The sequence below is a fragment of the Pongo abelii genome, chromosome 2 (assembly GCF_028885655.2).
Source record: "Pongo abelii isolate AG06213 chromosome 2, NHGRI_mPonAbe1-v2.0_pri, whole genome shotgun sequence".
In the NCBI taxonomy this organism is placed as follows: Eukaryota; Metazoa; Chordata; class Mammalia; order Primates; family Hominidae; genus Pongo; species Pongo abelii.
The window spans coordinates 200,217,810-200,239,087 of NC_085928.1; positions in this window are offsets into that span (position 1 = coordinate 200,217,810).

The window sequence follows — 21,278 nt, forward strand, 5'->3', positions numbered from 1 at the left end:
ATTATTTTTCTTTCTCTCCTTTTTACAAAATAAGTTGGCTGCTTTCTGCCCCATCAAGAGAGTGTTTTCCTCTCCATAATAAGAATACTATACATCATAGCACTATTCCTCAATGCTAATTATCTCACAAGCTGCTCACCTTTCCTCAAAGAAAAAATAATAATTTGAGGGTAGGGTTATAATGATTGTAATTCAATTATTTGCTCAACAAATACTTTTTAAGCACATTCAAGGTACAAGCAATTCATGTTGGACATTTGTCTTCAGCAGTTTTTTCTTCTAGTAGCTATTAAAGTAGCAGCAGCATAAGTAGTGAGCTGATAGCACTGAGAAATGTGATAGAAACAAACGGTAGCTAAAGGAATTAGAGAAAATAAAAAGAAATCTACATAATTAGACTAAAAAGAGGGAGGGCATTAGAAAATGGCCTTTGTCATTTAAGCTGTCTAGACTTTAGGATCCCAGTATCACTTAAGTCTTGGCCTTACTTACGTGAAACGTGTCACTTTAGTTTCCTAGAGAAGTCAGAATACAAAAAAGAAAAATACCTGAATTGACATCCTGAGGGCTCATATTGCAAAAGATATTGCACATGTATTTGTGGCAAATTATTGTGGAAGTAGAACACATTGTCTTTGTTCTCGAGGAACATTAAAGTGAAGGTGGAACCAACCCTATTGGAAAGACATAAGGACCTAAAGATTCTCCTGGAAACACAGCACACAGCCTTATACAATTGTGGTTGCCCTGAGATAGACTCAATTTATACACTCAAGTTAAATGCCTTTATGGAAGGCTAGTTATGGGAGGTGACTCGCGGCATTCAGGAAAAAAAGGGTTCCTGAGTTAGGCCAATAGATGCATCATCTGCTTGTGTGATCCTATTTAATAGATGGCTTTATCTGATGCAAATTGTTTCAAAATAAGTGGTAACATGTAATAACTTTTTTAAGAACATTTAAAAATAATTACCAAAAATGTTTATAAACATACCAGAAACTTTCCTGTTTTTAAACAATAATGTATAGGTTTTATGATTGGTGAACTGAATGTGAAAAACTTTTCTTGAATCACTAAATAAAATAATTTCTCATTAAAAAAAAAAGGGTTCAGCTCATTGACAGCAAAGACTAATGAATTTTAATGGAAAGTCCAGAGTTTGCATGGGCAGTGTCCTGTGCTAAAGTGAAGGACCATAGCTCAGCTCTAGAGACGAATCAGCTACTCATTTACAAAGGAAGGTAAATAATGTTTCTAGTGAGAGTGTAGGGTATGAGTTGGGACAACACGAGGCAAAAACACTTGAACAAAGTAATGAAGGTAAGAGGAACTAATGTTTTATAATGACTTAAGTAGCAATTTGGAATCCTACAAAAAAAACTTTCCTGTTACATTTTATTACAGAAATTTTAAAACCTACACCAAAGTAAAACAAGATAATGAGCCTCTCTGTGCCTATTACTTACCTTCTGATAAATTTCAATATTTTACCAAATATTTGAATGGGTATTATTGCCACTAAACATAGGAATTATTTAGGCTTCCGTTGATGATGTGTAATTGAACAGATTATCAGACAGGAATCATTTGAAAGGTATATTTTTAAGCCAGGATGGGTTTAAACATTCCAGGCAAGTCAGATCAGTTCTGCTTTCAAATTGGCTCCCCACAGACCAGAAGCAGGAACATAGTGAGAGTCAGGTTTTTGACATGAGTGTCTTGCCAAAGGAGCTGACAGGAAGTAGAAAAGCACCCATTGGATAGTTCCTCTCACTGACACAGATAGAGATATCATTTAAGTATAACTAAAGAAACCATATACTTCCAACAATAATGGCTGCTTGTAAGCATGTTTCATATAATGAAAATGGAAATAGAACTCTACCGGATGCTGTACTGGATATTTCACCCATGCTATTTTATTTAAATCTCACAAAACCCACTGAAGGAAACTACTGTTTTCCCATAGTACCTATAAGTTAACTGAGGCATAGATCTGTTAATTCACTTATTCATGCCACACAACCGGCAGTACTAGATCTAGGGCTGTAATCAGTTTGGTCTGAATTCCAAGTGTGTTTGTTTCTCCACATAATCAGGAAACTAGACAGAAAAACCAGGTCTTACTTTACATCACGCTGCCCAGGGACCCAATGTCAGAATGACTTCTAGGAGTGATTAAATGGACAATGCCAAGCAGTTTAGGGTGTTCTGATATTCAGAAGATGAATATGCACTCCAGATAGGAAATTATCTTCTTGCTCAAGAAGGTGGACTGGGGCACAATTAGAAGTTTGTGCCATTTTTACCTCACCACTTACTGTGCTTCTTTATCTTTTGTGTTTGGTTTATATTTTCCATCAATTTTCTAATAAGGTGTCAACTTGGTGGTGAAAATGAATTTGTTCATGCATCGGTCAACATAGAACAGGCCTCAGAAAGGTGGTCCCAGATAGTGACAGAAGCAGTTCCTGGACCGGAAGACCTAGTGAACTGAACAGGTTCAACCAGGAGCAACCTAAAGGCTGGGGAATGAGGACAGCTAAGGCTGTGGCTCCATTCTCAGCTGGACTTTTCCTTGGTTGGTCTTCATCCACGTTCCCTATTATGAGGATGGCTTCCTCGTGTACTCCAAACAGCTCCAAACAGGAAACCTGGTTTCCTCAAAATGTGGTTTGTTTACAAGTGGTGATATACGTGATTTTACATGTACATGGATAAGTTAAAAATAGTGTGGATATTGCATTGGAAAACACATAAAACATGCCTGAGAAAGATACTAATTGCCAAATAAGGATAAATTGGAAGACAAGGAGAGGAATGATGGGGATGTGAGTGTGGAAAGATGGAGAATGAAACTAGAAAAGCTAATATCACAAGGTGGCAGTCCATATGCCAGTGGTGTTTCATAGAACTTCCTCAATATGTAAGTGAAACATCTGAGGTCTGGAGAAGACAATTACCCAGGACCACACAAGAAGTTAGTTATAGGGCAATGACTAGAACTTGGGGCTTTGCTTCATAGTTGAGTGACTTTTTAAAAATTCAGCTTCTCCCTTCTCCTTAAAAAAGAAATATTTTGTTACATACAGGTAATGCTGTACACTTTCAACATTATTCAAACCTTTATTTATATATTATTTGTTGTTTTCAATTTGATTCAGAAAAAATTTGTCTGGAAGATGTTTCATTTCATTTGAAAGAGTGCATAAATAGATCCAAATGATTAAAATCAGTTTAAAAAAATAGTTCATGTAAGTAAAATATTTTGGAAAGAAAAAAGGTGAGGCTTTGACAGAGAGGCAATGCTATTTAATGATAAGAGGAGAGCAGAGTATCACGGGGACTCAGATAAATCCTGGTCCTCTCCAATCCACAGAAAGACTTTAAACAATGTACTTAGATTCTTGGGGTCTTGGTTTCTATAACACCGGGACAAAAATAAACTTCTTGTCAGATGTAGATCAATATTACCAATATGTATATCAATATCACCAATACAATCAAAATTACCTGTACAGCTGCAGACACCCCATAGTTATTCAACATGTGACAGCTGTTGTTATGTGTGTGATGGGGGCTCATTTATAGTAAGAGAGAGGAGAGAAAAGCTATGGAATGGTCTCAAGACCAAGAACGGGAAGCATCTGATGTGGTATCAACAGAAAGTGGGTAAGTAGAAAGGGATGGGTGAATTTGGGTTGTTAGAATCACTCCCAGAGGAGGTGGGAGGCATGTGTGTTCTCCTTATATCAGGATTCTCAGTCTGAAAAATGAATCTTTTTTATTCTTTTGGGGTATTGACTTAAGATTTCTGAAGAATACTGAGAATTTAAAAGGAAAATTCTTAGGCCAAAACCTAAATCTTAGTATCTGACTTTCATGCAACTAGTGTTGACAGCTTGCAGTGAACATTTTCAGCATCTGGATTATATCTTATTGCAGCATATCCTAGAACTTTTATCTTTTCCACATTGAGAAAATCAATTTTTAATAGTATTGTTTCATGTGTCTATATTTCTTTGTATAGCAGAACATAGAAATGCAAATTGCTTTTGAGGGGAGAAAATACATTTATGACTGATGCTACAAGCAGACTCCTCTCATTTAATGTACATTATTTTAAAAATAAATACAAATATCTTCTTTACATAGATACAGCTCTTATGAGTTTGCAAAATAATTTCACACGTATTTCATTCACTTTGCATAACAATACTGTGATGGAGGTACTACTATTCTCATTTTCTAGATGAGGCAACAAAAGCTCAGAGTTTAAGTGGTTTGGGGTAACATGGCTAACAAGTAGTTGATCCAGATCATCTGACTCCAAATTAAATATACTTTTTACTCTGCATCTTTTTTTTTCTCATTTCAATCATTCAATGTAAAATGAAACTGAAACATGTTTGCTCCTGCCCACAAGGAATTCCCAATTTCATTGGTCATGAAACACACACACACACACACACACACACACACACACACACACACACACACACAGAGTCGAGAGAAACATGAACAGGAACTGGATTGTGAGGAAGTGATCAGGGACATATTGTAGAGCAGGGAAGAAGAAAGGCAAGAATATTTTTAGAGAGTAGAAAACCAGCCGCCCATTTTGGGTGATTGTAATAATCAAGTTGCGCTCCACCTCCAGGCTCTAACTCTCATCTGTAAACATGCCAAAAGGAATAGGACATTGAATGAATTCTTGGCTGGAAATGAAACAAACAAATGAATCATCTAAAAATTCAAGGTTGGAGTAGGTTTTCATCTGATTAGAATGAGAGATATCTACATTAATGGGCTCCCTGCTGACGCAGTATCCCACAGTAACTGAATCTGGGATATCTGCCACCTTTTACATTCTTCTACTGGCAGCCTCACTCATAACCAGAGTTTGAGAAACCAGACCATAACTTTTTCTGAGCCATTATGGAAATCATGGTGAAGGAGGAGACAAAGAAAAGGGCAGTGGATTAGAATTCAGAACTGGATTTTTTCTTCATGTTGTAGCAACTGGACGAGTATAACTGAGCAACTCACTTCATCTCCCCACATTCCAGTTCCATCACCTGTAAAATGGGGTTAATGATACCTGCCTAGCCTACCTTTTTCTTAAAGAATGAATGAAGAGCCATATGTGAAAATGCCCTGAAAATCATAAAATATATAAAACATTACACAGATGTACAAATATACCTGATACATTTTTCATGATATGTGATTTCCAGGGGATTCTTCTTCTACAACCCCTTCCATTTTCACTTGCAATGCAGGAAGCGGCTCCTTTAAAAGTATTTTTGCCTCAGCCTAATTCCCAAATGTCTGATATACACAGAGATAACTGTGAAAGTATTGTGTGCAAAAACTGGTGAAAAGGGGTCACTTTCTTCAAAGCCTACTCTTCTACGAAATTGTTGGTTGTTGTTTTTAGTAGGGCTCACTATGCTAGGTGAGCATGAGCGTTCTTACCAAATATATGGTTTAATGTGGAGGGTTAGGGTAGAAGTCAGTGAACGAGGGGGAAAATTAGAACATAAAGGCTGAAGAATATTGTTTCCTGAAAACCTGTTAAAATAAGCAAATAATAACCAATTCTGTGTGACATTTGACTCTCTACCACCATGCTATTCAAAACGTGCTTTGTGCATGGGCCACCATTGGGAGCTTGTTAGAAGTTCACATTACCAGGCCCTGCTCCAGACCTACCGAATTACAATCTGTATTTTAACAAGATCTTGGATATTGTTAAGACTTCTTAAGACTATTTTATTAAAAACAATATTGTTAATATCTTGACCTCCACATGGCCAAGTGTGGTAGCTGAGGGATTTAGAAGGAGACTTTCTGCCGGGTGTGGTGGCTCACACCTATAATCCCAGCACCTTGGGAGGGCAAAGTGGGCAGATACTTGAGGTCAGGAGTTCGAGACCACCCTGGCCAATATGGTGAAACCCCATCTCTACTAAAAACACAAAAATTATTTGGGTGTGGTGGCACGTGTCTGTAATCTCAGCTACTCAGGAGGCTGAGGCACGAGAATCACTTGAACCTAGGAGGCAGAGGTTGCAGTGAGATGAGTGAGATTGCACCACTGCACTCCAGCCTGGGTGACAGAGCAAGTCACTGTCTCAAAAAAAAAAAAAAAAAAAAAGACGCTTTCTGACTCTAAAGCCTATGTTTTTCCCACTACAGATGTCTTCTGTTCCATTCATCTCTCTTGGATATTACATTATGAGGCCCTACCTTGAAACCAGATGTGACCTCCAGTAATCCTTTCTGACTTTAAGATCCACTAATTTATTTAAGATACCCTACTTATATAACCCTATCTCATGACTCAGTAAAAAAAATCACAGAAGCAGAGGAAGAACTGCTTCCTTTTGTGGGACATTCAGACCCTTTGGGTTTGTGCCAAGATGTCAGGGGAAGTTCCCATTTCACATTCTTCTTCTTTTGCTTGGATAATTGAGGACCTTAAATGATGTCAGACTTTCTGAGGTCTTTCAGTGAATTCATTCTTGGCTGATCTCATCATCAGAATGCCACTATTATAAGGTACCGCCCCTGGAATTGCTCAAACCCAGCAGCTGACTAGACTTCTTCAGGATGCCTCAAGGCGTCCACTTGAAGGGCCACTTGGAGCAAAGAGTCTATTTCTGTTCTTAGGTGAAGGCCTGATTCAGTTGCTTACTACAAGTGCTTGAAATTTGCTGCTGGATGTCCTTCATCTTTCTCTTTCTTAACAGATTCCCAACTTATCACAGAGAATATGTTTGTGATAGCAGTAAACAGACAGTGGTTGACAAAACTGTATCATCAGTGATTTCTTACAGCAGAGAACTATGGGATTAACCACACCTCACTTAATGTAAAATACACACTGTATATGGGAAAAAAAATCACACAAACCAAAAAATGAAACATCCAAGGGATAATAAAAACACTATGATTATACCCTGAAGCTTCCTGGCTTACCAGATGTGCCAACCTTAGTTTTATTTAGCGGTGAGGTATGTATCATGTCCTTTAAAATCCTCATGAGTTAGCTCAATTGGCTTTCCAGATGGAGACCAATGGTCCTAAAATATCTCACCTCCTTCCTCTCCATCCCTAGGATGTAGCACAGAAGACACCCACAAATTCAAGAGCGCTTTAAGGTAAAATACCTATGGAAATCCTCAATGAGTAGATAGACTCAGAGTCACTCGCAAAATGAGAACAAGTCCCCAGATGATTGTCTCTGTTTAGTGCATTACAGTGAGAAACGTAATTTTATTCCCCACTAAGTCTTTCTAGCCATCCCTGGAGCCCCAGCCACCTTATAAAATGCATTTAACTGTTGCACTATTATTCTTCCTATCTACAGATGCCCACAGATCTTTGCTTATGGGATTCTTTCAGCCTGAATGTTCTTCACAAACTCTGCCTTTCTAAATCCCAGGAACCTTTCAATGCAATTCTTCTCTGAAGCCTTCCTTGGTTACTAATATTAAATCTAGCACCAAATTCATAGCTTATGTGTTTCCTAGAGCACTTGGATGTTCTGCCTGTTTTCGCGTTTTTTTGTGTCATTGTTAGTCTGTCTTGCTGGCCACATATCAATCTGTTTTACTAGATTGTTTTACTTGTTTGTATGATTTTACAAGCTCTTATAATACCAATTTATTACACATTCTAAAACAGATGGGTGCAATAATAAATTGCCATTTGACTGGGGAATGTTTCTTTTAAAGTTAAGAAAAAAATGTCAGGCCTTGCTCCTCCAAAAATGTCAGGTGGATCACCTGAGGTCAGGAGTTCGAGACCACTCCTCCAGTGTGGAATAGACAATCCGTGGTTATAACCCTCAAACCCTGTGGTCCTTTGAGGTTGCCACTGTATCCAGGGGATGTAACCAAACCAGTAGGATTTGCTCTCTGGCCTCCATGAAAAAGAGTTCTTTACTTCAAAAGTAGTTCCACCCTTCCTCATTTCACAAAACCTAATGCTTTGCTATAATACAACATGATATATGTAGTAGACTCCAAGAAGTTTTCTTTATCTTTTAGAAATTAATATTTGTGACACAAATGATAAAATAAAAAATTAAAAGTATGGGTAGTTTTATAAATCTCATTTTATCTACATCTATATTTTAAGGTTTTCTCTATATTGCTATGCAGAAAAAAAGAATTCAAACAATTCTGACAAAAACTAGTAATTATTTCATAACTGAGGCTGTTACAAGAAAGATGGCTTGAAAGGGCAGGTGCTAAAAAACATAAAAAGATTCTTAAAGGGTTCTGATGGGACAGAAATGGCAAATTTAAAAGGGAGGTAAAGAAAACTGGAAAGAGGAGCTTTTAATGACAAAATATTGTAGTAAGACTAAAGACAAGACTACTTTGAGGACTACGGAATCAAATACAATACTTCACAAAATAAAGGGGCTTTTGCAATAGTCATATTCAAAGGCACTCTAAAGACCTAATTAAATTTGGGAGACCAAGGCAGGCTGATCACTTGAGGTCAGGAGTTTGAGACCAGCCTGTCCAACATGATGAAACCCTGTATCTATTAAAAATAAAAATAAAAAAATTAGCTGGGCCTGGTGGCGCATGCCTTTAATCCCAGCTACTAGATGGCTGAGACACGAGATTTGCTTGAACCCAGGAGGCAGAGGTTGAAGTGAGCCGAAATGGCACCATTGCTCTCCAGCCCCAGCTAATTCTAATGTGAGGATGGTCCCTGCTTGAGGTGCATATTGTAAAGTTAAGAGGAAATGGATACGTTCTCTTTGGTTTCCTTTTTATTCTGTCAATAAATATTTTAAGACAAGCCAGACTTGTGAAAATCTAGACTTCATATATTTGTCTCCAGAGGGAAAGATAGGAGGAAGAAATTTTTAGTAATTAAACACGAGTAGAAACTAGAAGGATGCAAATTATGAGTTGATATAAAGAACACTTTCTAGCTTTCTTTAATTTAGAACGTTTTACAGCCTTTTATGGCAATTGACATTTTTGAAGTTATTGTCTGCTGCATCTTTTTTGTTTGTTTTAGTAGAATGTTACTCATTTTGTGTTTGTCATCTTTCCTCATGATGAGATTCAGGCTATAGATTCTCAGCGAGAACGCAGCATATGTGATACCGTGTTTTTCTTCACACATATGGAGGCACATTATGTCCAACTTTCTGTCATAGGTGATGTTAAAGTTGGTCTTATGGTAATGATGCTGTTGATTTCTCCACTGTATAATTACTGTTTATGTTTTCTCCCTTGTAACTAATCAGCAATCTGTAGGGAGACACTTTAAGACTATGCAAATATCCTGTTTCTTGTCAAAATTTTCCCCTAGATTTAGCATTCATTCAGGATTCTTGCCTGAGCTAATCTTTACCGTGATGGCTGTAAAACCTTGTTTCATATAATGCTCATTATGCAGAATTTGGAATATATAGAAACATAAAATGCATAAAGGAAAAATCTAAAAGAAAGCTCTCAACCTATTAAATAAATAACTGTATGTGAAGCAATTTTCATGTATTCTTTTTCTGTCTTCTCATGAACGTGTACGTGAACAGAATCATGTGTTTTGTGATGTGAATTTGTGACTCCAGCACTTGCTGCACATTTACCAGTTCGCCTTTTTTATTCCATTGCAAGCAAGGAATCCATCCCTTGTTAATCAATTAATTAATCTATTTTTAACACAGAATCTTAAATATTAATTTTAAAGATTTGTAATTTATTATTGTTCTCATTTATTTTGGTGCTCAAAATTGTTTTATGTCTGGCCATTGGGAGCTCCTTCAGTTTGGTTCCTGTGTACCTGTAACATGCAAGATCTTTCTTCCTTTCTTTTTGCCTCTCTCCCCTCTCTTTTCCTTTGTCTCTTTTTCTTTATTTTCTTCTCTTTTTCTCTCTCTTCTTTCTTCCTTTCTAGAACTTTAATAATTATGATACAATAAGATGTTCCAGACTCATCTCACACACTGATACTGTCCTAGCCCTGAAATCAGCCATGTCTCTTAGTAGCTCTGGTTTAATTTAGTGGGAAATTGTATTAATAATCAAGTTCCGGACACTAAGTATGTTCATTGCTATGGAGTAGGATCCACTATGGCCAATGCTGTCTTATGCAGGGCTTAATGTGGAGTGAAAACAAAAAGAAGGTTCCCCAAGCTCAGAGGCAGGATGACATCACTTGATATAAGCTATTTGTTAGGAGACAGAATTTTCAGAGTGAAAATGAGGCTATTCTGGCAGATATAACTTATAAAAATTGATGTGATCAGCCATGTGTATAAATGAGTGTCTCAAAGTTTTAGCAATGTTTCAAACTCCAATGTAGGTGATCTATGTGCTATTGTAGAGAGGCAGTGTGAAAACCTAATTGTAATTTTAGTAAGCAGAAACCTAAGTGATTGCTTGTCATGTTTAGAGAAACTGTGAATTGAAGAGTATGGCAGTATTACCTAGAGCAGCAGTCTCCAACTTCTTTTATTGTACATCCTAGAAGTAAAAATATTTAAATACGCTTCTGTGGTACAATACTAAGATTCATCAAAAGAGGCCACAATCACTATTATTAAATAGAATGAAACTTTGTAAAGTACCAGGTCAAGAATTAATTGCCTTTAACATACATGTATTTCCCAGTCACTGAAAGAAAAAGTATACGGAATATTTTCATTTTATATATGCTTAGTATTTAATTTCTCTATTAAATCAAATTTATAGGGGGCCATTGATTTGAACTGAGCTGCTGCACCAGGCCAACAGACCAAAATGGAGTCACTCATGCTGAAGTTCCATATCACCAAACTGAAACCAAGTTGTCTATCAGACCTTCTAAGAAGTCAGGAGACAGAGAGAGATAATAGCCAAATCCCCAAACAGGCCAGTTTTAGCCAGCATGATTTTTAAAACGTCTCCTTTGTTTATCTTCTACAAAAAAAAGTAACTTTGAAATGACCAACCCACTTTTTGTATTCTGTTTCTGCTTTTCTCAGCCCTTTTCTGGCTTTAAAAGAAAACTCCTCTGCTCAGCTCATCAGAACACTCATTCTATTTTATGGAATGAAGTGTTGCTTGATCTGACATTTGCAAATAAAGCCAATTAAGATCTTTAAGCTAAATTTGTTGTAACTTTGTCTTTTGATACTTTCTAAACATGATGGTTCCATACTATCACCAGTTAATATCTCAAGACACCTTGTACACTTTGGGCAATGTCTACTACTAAAAATAGTGAAAGTCAAGTTTATATATCAAGTTCTCTACTGTGATATCCTATTTTTGGCTTGTCAGTTATAATAAGATGATGTAAGAGAAAAAATAGTTTTCTCTCTGCTCTTTACAGTTCTTAGTTGGAATGAACCCTTGTAACAAAAGAGAGATTAACAAGAGAAAAACGTACAGAAGTTTAATGACATGTATATCTCATGTATACATAGAAGCTCCCAGAGAAATGAGTAAATCTCAAAAGAAATGGCTTTGAGTTCAGGCTTAGATTTTATCTCCAGGTGAAACAAAGAAAGAATGGTGTGGGAGAAGGCCAGTTATGAAGAAGCATCTAGGAAAAGTAAGGTAAGCAGAATACGATTTTTTAAGTTAGTAGGTAGAATTAAGGCAGATATAGATCTAAAGTTACATTTAAGTTGGTGCCACCTCTATTAATACAAGCGTATCGGTGAGTTAGATCATCTTTCTCTCTCTCACAGAGAGGGAGACACCTTTACAAATGGAGATTTCTTCAAGATAAAAATTTCTGTTACATCTACTCATGTTTTCAGAGCTTCTTCTGTGTCCGCAGTCTCTCAAAATAATCATCTTAAAATAATGCTTATGCCAAACAGGCATACTTTGAAGTGGGGTATTATAGTTTCTTATTGTCATATTTTAAGGGAGCATATATTTGGTCTCCTACAATCATAAATGTTTCCTTATCATAAGGTGCTTGATGAAGATCTCCTACTTTGGTTAGAAGTGCTGATGCTACTGTTGTCACCTGTGTTTTTTATTTTGCTTTTTAATCAAATTTAAGATGACATTGATCAAAAACCGCATCATTCTTTTATGTACACTAAAAAATAAAAATGTTGCTAATTAAATATAAAATGACACTATAAGATGAATTCTAATTTTAGAGATATTAAAATGTGAAAAAATGTGTCTTAGAGTTGATAAATTATAGTATTATTGTTAATTTTTTGCAAGAACCTTATAAAGCCCCGAAGTAAGTAATGTAATTCGTATGTCTCCTTAACCGGGTTTATTTAGACACATATTAAAAATGAATGAGTTAGGGCATTATGGTTCCTCTACAGGTTGCAGAACTTTCTTTCTTCCCTCAAGACATCTTTAATAACTGGTAGAAAACATAAAGTGTGGGTCATACCATGGTCTAACATACAGGCCTACTGAAGATATCTGTGTTAGTTTGTTCTTATGTCACTGTAAAGAAATACCGCAGACTTTCCAGGAAAGCAGCAGGAGGAGACAGGACTAACGTGCAGCTCCCACTTGGATGGAAAGAACAGCATATGGAGATTCACATTGTGAACTTTTGCTCCAACAACTGCCACAGGAACATACCATGAAAACCTAAAGAACTTGCAGAGCCTTTGAAAGAAGAGGCTTGCTGGTGCAAACTCTGAGACAGCTGAAAAACTGAGTTCCCAAAGTGTGAGATGGAGAAAAGTCCATCACTGAAAACACATCCCCCCTGGGGAACCTGAAAATCCAGATCACCGGAGAGGATTTAACCTTGCCCAGAGCTGAAACAAATTTAGGGAGCCAACTGAAATATAAAAGTAGGAGAAGCAACAGGAAGATCCCTGCAGGCACTCCCAGTCCTCAGCTTGAGCCTAGGAAAGCCATTCCTGGCCTTATCTTGCAGGCATCCTTGGAGAAGAGAAGGCAGCCAGTGAAACTGGGGACGGGCCACAGGGTGAAGGAAGCTCCTAGCTAAACTTTGTAATAATTTTGACTCAGCACAAATTTTCCTGAGCAGAATCTAGGGGGTCAACAGAAGGGCAAATATGAGCACAGAAGCTACAGTTGATGGTGTGGGCAGGTGTGCGGGGGAGGGGTGTGAGATGTGAGAACCCTGCTTGCTTTCTCAACAGGGAGGCTGGTAGCCTGGGACCAGATCTCAGCCCCCTCACCAGCTAGCTGAATATAAACTCAGAGCTGTTGGGAGGGGAGGGCACAGCAGGAGTGATACTGGCCTTGCTGGCTGCATGGGAGCTAGGTGAGACCTGTCACTGCTGGCTTTCCCCCACTTCCCTGGTGACCTGTATGGCACTGAAGAAGCAGCCATAATACCCCTGGGAACATAACTCCATTGACCTGAGAAGCACTCCCCATGCCCCACAGTGGCTGAAGCAAGCCCTGTCTAAGGAGGGTCTGAGCTCAGACCCACCTAATCCTGCTTCCACCTGATGGTTTTTCTCTATCTGCCATGGTAATTGAAGACAGAAGACATAAACTGTTGGGACCTCTATGGCCCTGCCCATTGTCTGAGAAATCTGAGTACTTATCCTGGCCAGTGTGGGGCAAGATTATATCCCCTTTCTACCACTGCAGCTGGTGCTCTCTTTTAAGTGCCACCTCCTGACTGGAGGCCAACGAACTGAAACCATGACAGCAACTTATAACAGAACAACCTTGCTCCAAATAAGGAGAAAACAAAAGCTAATTCCACTGCCTGCAACACTCTGGCTAACCAGAAGACCTGAGTCTGTCCATATGAAAACTTCACTGCCAGCATAATTTGTATTTGAGAAAACCAGCGCACTAAACTACTATCAAGGACTCCCACAGGGTCCCCTTCACTCCTCTGCCATGGTGCTGGTATCCATGGCTGTGAGACCAGAAAATGAAACATATCACAGGACTCTTTGCAGACATTCCCCAGCACCAGCCAAGAACTCAGTAGCCCTGCTGGGTGGCTAGACCCAGAAGGGCAATAACAATCACTGCAGTCTGGCTTTAAGGAAGCCCCATCCCTAGAGGAAGGAGGAGAGCACCACATCAAAGGATAACCCCGTGAGACAAAAGAATTGCAATGGCAGCACTTGAGCTCCAGATCTTTCCATTGAAACAGTGGAGAAGGAGAAGAAGCCAGAAAAGTAATTCTGGTAACATGACAAAACAAGGTTCTATAACAACTCCAAAAGATCACACTAGCTCTCAAGCAATGGATCCAAGCCAAGAATAAACCTCTGAATTACTGGATAAAGAATTCAGAAGGTTGATTATTAAGCTACTTTCAAGGAGGTACCAGAGGTGAAAACCAACTAAAAACAAAAACAAAAACATAATATGGATGAAAAAGTCTCTAGAGAAATGGATGTCATAAAGAAAAGACAATCACAAGTTCTGGACATGAAAGACACACTTAGAGAAATGCAAAATACACTGGAAAGGTTCAACAATAGAATTGAACAAGTGGAAGAAAGAACTTCAGAGTTCAAAAATAAGGCTTTTGAGTTAATCCAATCCAATAAAGACAAAAAATAGAATAAGAAAAATGGATAAAGCCTCCAAGAAGTTTGAGATTATGGTAAATGACCAAACATAAGAAAAATTGGTGTTTCTAAGGAAGAAGAGACATCTAAAATTTGGAAAACTTATTTGAGGAAATAATTGAGGAAAACTTCCCTGGTCCTCCTGGAAATCTAGACATCCAAATACAAAAAGCTCAAAGAACACCCAGGAAAATCATCACAAAAAGATCATCACCTGGGCACATAGTCATTATGTTACCTAAACTCAAGATGAAGAAAAGAATCTTAAGAGCTGTGAGGGAAAAGCATCAGGTAACCATAAAGGAAAACCTATCAGATTAACAGCAGATTTCTCAGTGGAAACTCTGCAAGCCAAAAGGGATTGGGATTCTATATTTAGCCTCCTTAAACAAAATAATTATCAGCCAAGAATTTTGTATCCAGAAAACTAAGCTTCAAAATGAAGGACTGATAATGTCTTTTTCAGACAAAAAAATATTGAGAGAATTCACTGCTACCAAGCCAGCACTACAAGAAATGCTAAAAGGAGTTCTAAATCTTAAAACAAAACCTCAAAATACAGCAAAATAGAACCTCCTTAAAATGTAAATCTCACAGGGCCTGTACAACAATAATACAATGAAAAAAACACACAAGTTATTCAGGCAACAACAACATGATGAATAGAATAGTACCTCACATTTTGATACTAATGCTGAATGTAAATGGCTTAATTGTTCTATTTAAAAGGCACAGAATGGCAGAATGGATAAAAATCCACCAACCAAGTATCTGCTGTCTTCAAGAGACTCACCTAAAACACAAGGACTAGCATAAACATAAGGTAAAGAAGTGGAAAAAGATATTCCATGCAGATGGACACCAAAAGCAAGCAAGAGTAGCTATCCTTACATCAGACAAAACAGACTTTAAAGCAACAACAGTTAACAAAGACAAAAAGGGACATTCTATAATGATAAAAGATCTGGTGCAACAGGAAAGTATCACAATGCTAAACATATATGCACCTAACACTAGAGTTCCCAAATTTATAAAGCAATTAATGCAGAAATTGAGAAACGAGCTAGAAAGCAACACAATAATAGTGGGGGATTTCAGTACTCCACTGACAGCACTAAGCAGGTCATCAAGACAGAAAGTCAACAAAGAAACAATGGACTTAAACTATACCCTACAAAAAATAGACTTAACAGATGTTTACAGAACATTGTACCCAACAACTGCAGAATATACATTCTATTCATTAGCACATGGAACATTCTCGAAGACAGACCATATGATAGGCCACAAAACAACTCTCAATAAATTTAAGAAAATCAAAGTTATATCAAGTATTCTCTCAGAACCTAATAACCTAGAATAAAACTGGAACTTAACTCCAAATGGAACCCTCAAAACTATACAAATACATGGAAATTAAATAATCTGCTCCTGAATGATCTCTGGGTCAACAATGAAATCAGGATGGAAATTTGAAAATTATTTGAAATGAATGATAACAGTGACAGACCCTATCAAAACCTCTGGGATACAGCAAAAGTGGTGCTAAGAGGAAAATTTACGGCACTAAATGCCTACATCAAAAAGTCTGAAAGGGCACAAATAGACAATCTAAGTTCACACCTCAAGGAACTAGATAAACAAGAAACAAACAAACCCAAACCAAGCAGAAGAAAATGAATAACAAAGATCAGAGCAGAACTAAGTGAAACTGAAACCAAAAAGATATATGAAACAAAAAGGTGGTTTTTTGCAAAGATGAATAAAATCAATAGACCATTAGAGAGGTTAACCAAGAAAAGAAGAGAGAAGATCCAAATAAGTCCAATTAGAAACAAAATGGGAGATATTACTACTGATACTGCAGAAAAAAGATCATTCAAAGCTACTATGAATACCCTTATGTGCACAAACTAGAAAACCTAGAGGAGATTTATAAATTCCTGCAAGCATACAACCCTCCTAGATTTAACCAGGAAGAAACAGAAACTCTGAACAGACCAATAACAAGCAACAAGATTGAAACAGTAATAAAGAAAATTGCCAGCTAAAAAAGTCCAAGACCAGATGGATTCACAGCTGAATTCTATTGGACATTCAAAAAAAATTGATACCAATTCCACTGAAACTATTCCAAAAGATAGAGAAAGAGAGACTCTTCCCTAAATCATTCTATGAAGCCAGCATTACCCTAATAACAAAACCAGGAAAGGCTATAACAAAAAAAGAAAACTACAAATCAATGTCCCTGATTAACAGAGATGCAAAAATCTTCAACAAAATACTAGCTAGCTGAATCTAGCAGCATATCAAAAATATAACACTCCATGATCAAGTGGGCTTAATACCAGGGATACAGGGTTGGTTTAACATATATAAGTCAAAGAAGTGATAGACTACATAAACAGAATTAAAAACAAAAATTATATGATCATTTCAATAGATGCCGAAAAGGCATCTGACAAAATCCAGCATCACTTTATGATTTCAACCCTCAGCAAAATTGGCGTAGAAGAGACATAACTTAAAGTAATAAAAGCCATCCATGACAAACCCACAGTCAACATTATACTGAATGGGGAAAAGTTGAAAACATTCCCCCTGAGGACTGGAACAAGACAAGGATGCCCACTTTCACCTCTTCTAGTCAACATAGTACTGGAAGCCCTAGCCAGAGCAATCAAACAAAAGAAATAAATAAAGGGCCTTCAAATCAGTAAGGAAGAAGTTGTTGTCCACCAATGATATGATTGTATACCTAAAATACCCTAAAGACTCATGTAAAAAGCTCCTGGATCTGATCAATGAATTCAGTAGTTTCAGAATACAAAATCAATGTACATAAGTCAGTAGCCCTGCTATAAACCAACAGTGACCAACCTGAAAATCAAATCAAGAACTCAATCCCCTTTACAACAGCTGCAAATACAATACAATACAGTACAATACAATACAATACAGTACAGTACAGTACAGTACAACACAACGCAACGCAACGCAACGCAACGCAACGCAACACAACACAACACAACACAACACAACACAATACAATACAATACAATACAATACAATACTTAGGAATATACCTAACCAAAGAGGTGAAAAGAAAAACTATAAAACATTACTGAAAGATATCATAGATGACACAAACAAATGGAAACACACCGCATGCTCATGGATGAGTAGAATCAATATTATGAAAATGACCATACTGCCAAAAGCAATCTATGAATTCAAAGAAATTCCATCAAAATGCCATTGTCATTCTTCTCAGGACTAGAAAAAACAATCCTAAAAATTCATATAAATTCAAGAAAAAGAGCCTGCATAGCCAAAGCAAGACTAAGCAAAAAGAACAAACCTGGGGGCATCACATTACCCAACTTCAAACTACTCGAGGGTGTAGTTACCAAAGCAGCATGGTACTGGTATAAAAACAGGCACAGACCAATGGAACAGAATAGAGAACCAAGAAATAAAGCCAAATCTTACAGCCAACTAATTTTTGACAAAGCAAACAAAAATATAAAGTGGGGAAAGAACACCTTATTGGTGCTGGGATAATTGGCAAGCCACATGTAGAAGAATGAAACTGGATCTTCATCTCTCACTTTACACAAAAATCAACTCAAGATTGATCCAAGACTTAAATTTAAGACCTCAAACCATAAAAATTCTAGAAGGTAACATCAGAAAAACTCTTCTAAACATTGGCTTAGGCAAAGAGTTTATGACCAAGAACCCAAAAGCAAATGCAACGGAAACGAAGATAAATAGATGAGACTTAATTAAACTAAAATGCTTCTACATAGCAAAAGAAGTAATCAACAGATTAAACAGACAACCCAGAGAGTGGAAGAAAATATTTACAAACTATGCATGTAACAAACAACTAGTATTCAGAATCTATGAGGAACTCAAACAAACCAGCAAGAAAAAAATGAACCCATCAAAAAGTGGAATAAAGACATGAATAGACAATTCTCAAAAGAAGATATACAAATGGCCAACAAGCATATGAAAAAATGCTCAACATCACTAATGATCAGGGAAATGGAAATCAAAACTACAATGCCATACCACCTTCCTCCTGCAAACATGGCCATAATTAAAAAATTAAAAATAATAGATGTTGCTGTGGATGTGATGAAAACGGGACACATTTAAGCTGCTGTTGGGAAGGTAAACTAGTACAATCACTACGGAAAAGAGTATGGAGGCTCCTTAAAGAACTAAAAGTACATCTACCATTTGATCCAGCAATCCCACTACTGTGTATCTACCCAGAAGAAAAGAATTCATTATATGAAAAAGATACTTGCACACATGCTTATAAAAGCACAATTCACAATTGCAAAAATATAGAACCAGCCCAAATGTTCATCAACCAACGAGTGGGCTTTAAAAAAATGTGGTATATGCATATTCCATGGAATATTACTTAACCATAGAAAGGAATAAAATAATGGCATTTGCCACAACCTGGATGTAGTTGGAGACGACTATTTTAAGTGAAGCAACTCAGGAATGAAAAACCAAACATTGTATATTCTCACTTGTAAGTGGGAGCTAAGCTTTGAGGATGCAAAAGCATAAGAATGATGTAATGCAGTCTAGGGAATTGGGGGGAAGGGCAGGAGCGGGGTGAGGGATAAAAGACTACACATTTGATACAGTGTACTCTGCTTGGCTGATGGGTGTACCAAAATCTCAGAAATCACCACTAAAGAAGTTATTTATCTAAACGAACACTACCTGTTTTCCCAAAACGATTGAAACAATAAAAAAAAAAAAACAACGGACACTATACATATAAAAATACATACCGGAAGCTAGATAATTTATGTTAAAATATGGTTTAATTGGCTTACACTTCTGCAGGTTGTACAAGGATGGCCCTGGCATCTGCTCTGCTTCTGGTGAGGCCTCAGGAATCTTTTACTCATAGTGGAAGGTGAAGGGGGCACAGGCACATAGCATGACAAGAGAGGGGCAAGAGAGAAAGAAGGAGGAGGTCCCAGGCTGTTTTAAATAACTAGATATGTGAACTAAGAGAGAACTCACTTTTCACCAAGGGGGTGGTGCTAAACCATTCATGTGGGATCCAACCCCATGATCCAATCACCTCCCACTAGGCCCCACCTCCAACATTGGAAATCACATTTCAACATATTTGGAAGGGACAAATATGCAAACCATATCAACACTAGTGTCAATGTGTCTTTTAAATGTGAGTCCACATTAATTTTCTCATTTTAAAAAATTCTTATCTGGCCGAGCACGGTGGCTCATGCCTGTAATCCCCAGCACTTTGGGAGGCCGAGGCGGGTGGATCACGAGGTAAGGACATCAAGACCATCCTGGCTAACACAGTGAAACCCCATCTCTACTAAAAATACAAAAAATTAGCTGGACGTGGTGGCAGGTGCCTGTAGTCCCAGCTACTCGGGAGGCTGAGGTAGGACAATGGTGTGAACCTGGGAGGCGGAGCTGACAGTGAGCCGAGATTGCACCACTGCACTCCAGCCTGGGCGATAGAGCGAGACTCCATTTCAAAAAAAAAAAAATTCTTATCTAGTTTTGACTGCTGATAAAACTATGCATGAACCTGTTGCAGGAGTCCTGTAATGAGACAAAGCCTGTTAAGAAACATGTGGCCTCTCAATTCCTTCCTATTTTATACTCCTGAAAGGGGACTATCAGGACTTTTTTTAGCTGATTCTATCATTTTTCCTCCGAGTCTCCCTACAAGATTCTTATATTGCTTCTGTAATCTGACAGATGGAAATAGATGCCCCTTAATAAACTAAAATGAACACTAAAGTTAAGGAAACAAAAGTTACCTATGGGTTGAGGGTTCAAGGCTTGGCTGGCCTGGAAGCTTTCTAAATTTGTATACCTGCAAGAAAAAAATACACTTTTGCTAAACTCTCTAACATAGCAGCTTTCAGGCAAATTTCTAACTTTGGTTTAATACTATCCAGAATACTACAACTCTGATTGTGTAGAGGACTGACTTTACCATCACTCTTTTCTGAGAAGCAACTGCAGACCTTAAGCCAGTTTTAGCCAGCTTAGAAAGTGTGTGCAGAAACTGTCCTTGTGTTTTACAGTTCAGCTTTTTACATAAAAAGCCAATTTTACTTCATTTTAATGCTAAATCTCCACCCCAAACTGAACATAGAATGTATGTTTGTCTATTGCATATGTGCTTGTCTTCCTCTTAAATATGTATGGCTTTTCCCAAAACCTGCTGCATAAAAATGACTCACTGTGATGCAGACACTGTGAGGCATAAAACCCAATCTGCCCTTTCTCTCTTCAAAGAGAGCACCTTTACCCTATACCAGAGACTCTCTCTTTAAGGTTTGCAAACTGATATTGCCAATAAAATTCTCCGTTTTACTACTTAGCTATCCTGGTCTTTTGGAAAGCACTATTGTATTAGTCTGTTTTCACACTATTGATAAAGACATACCTGAGACTGGGCAATTTACAAAAGAACAAAGTTCATTGGACTTACAGTTCCACATGGCTGGGGAGGCCTCACAATCATGGCAGAAGGCAAGGAGGAGCAAGTCACATCTTACATGGATGGCAGCAGGTGAAGAGAGCTTGTGCAGGGAAACTTCCAATTTTAAAACCATCAGATCTCATGAGACCCATTTACCATCATGAGAACAGCACAACAAAGACCCACCCCCATAATTTGATAATCTCCCACCGGGTTCCTCCCACAACACTTTGGAAT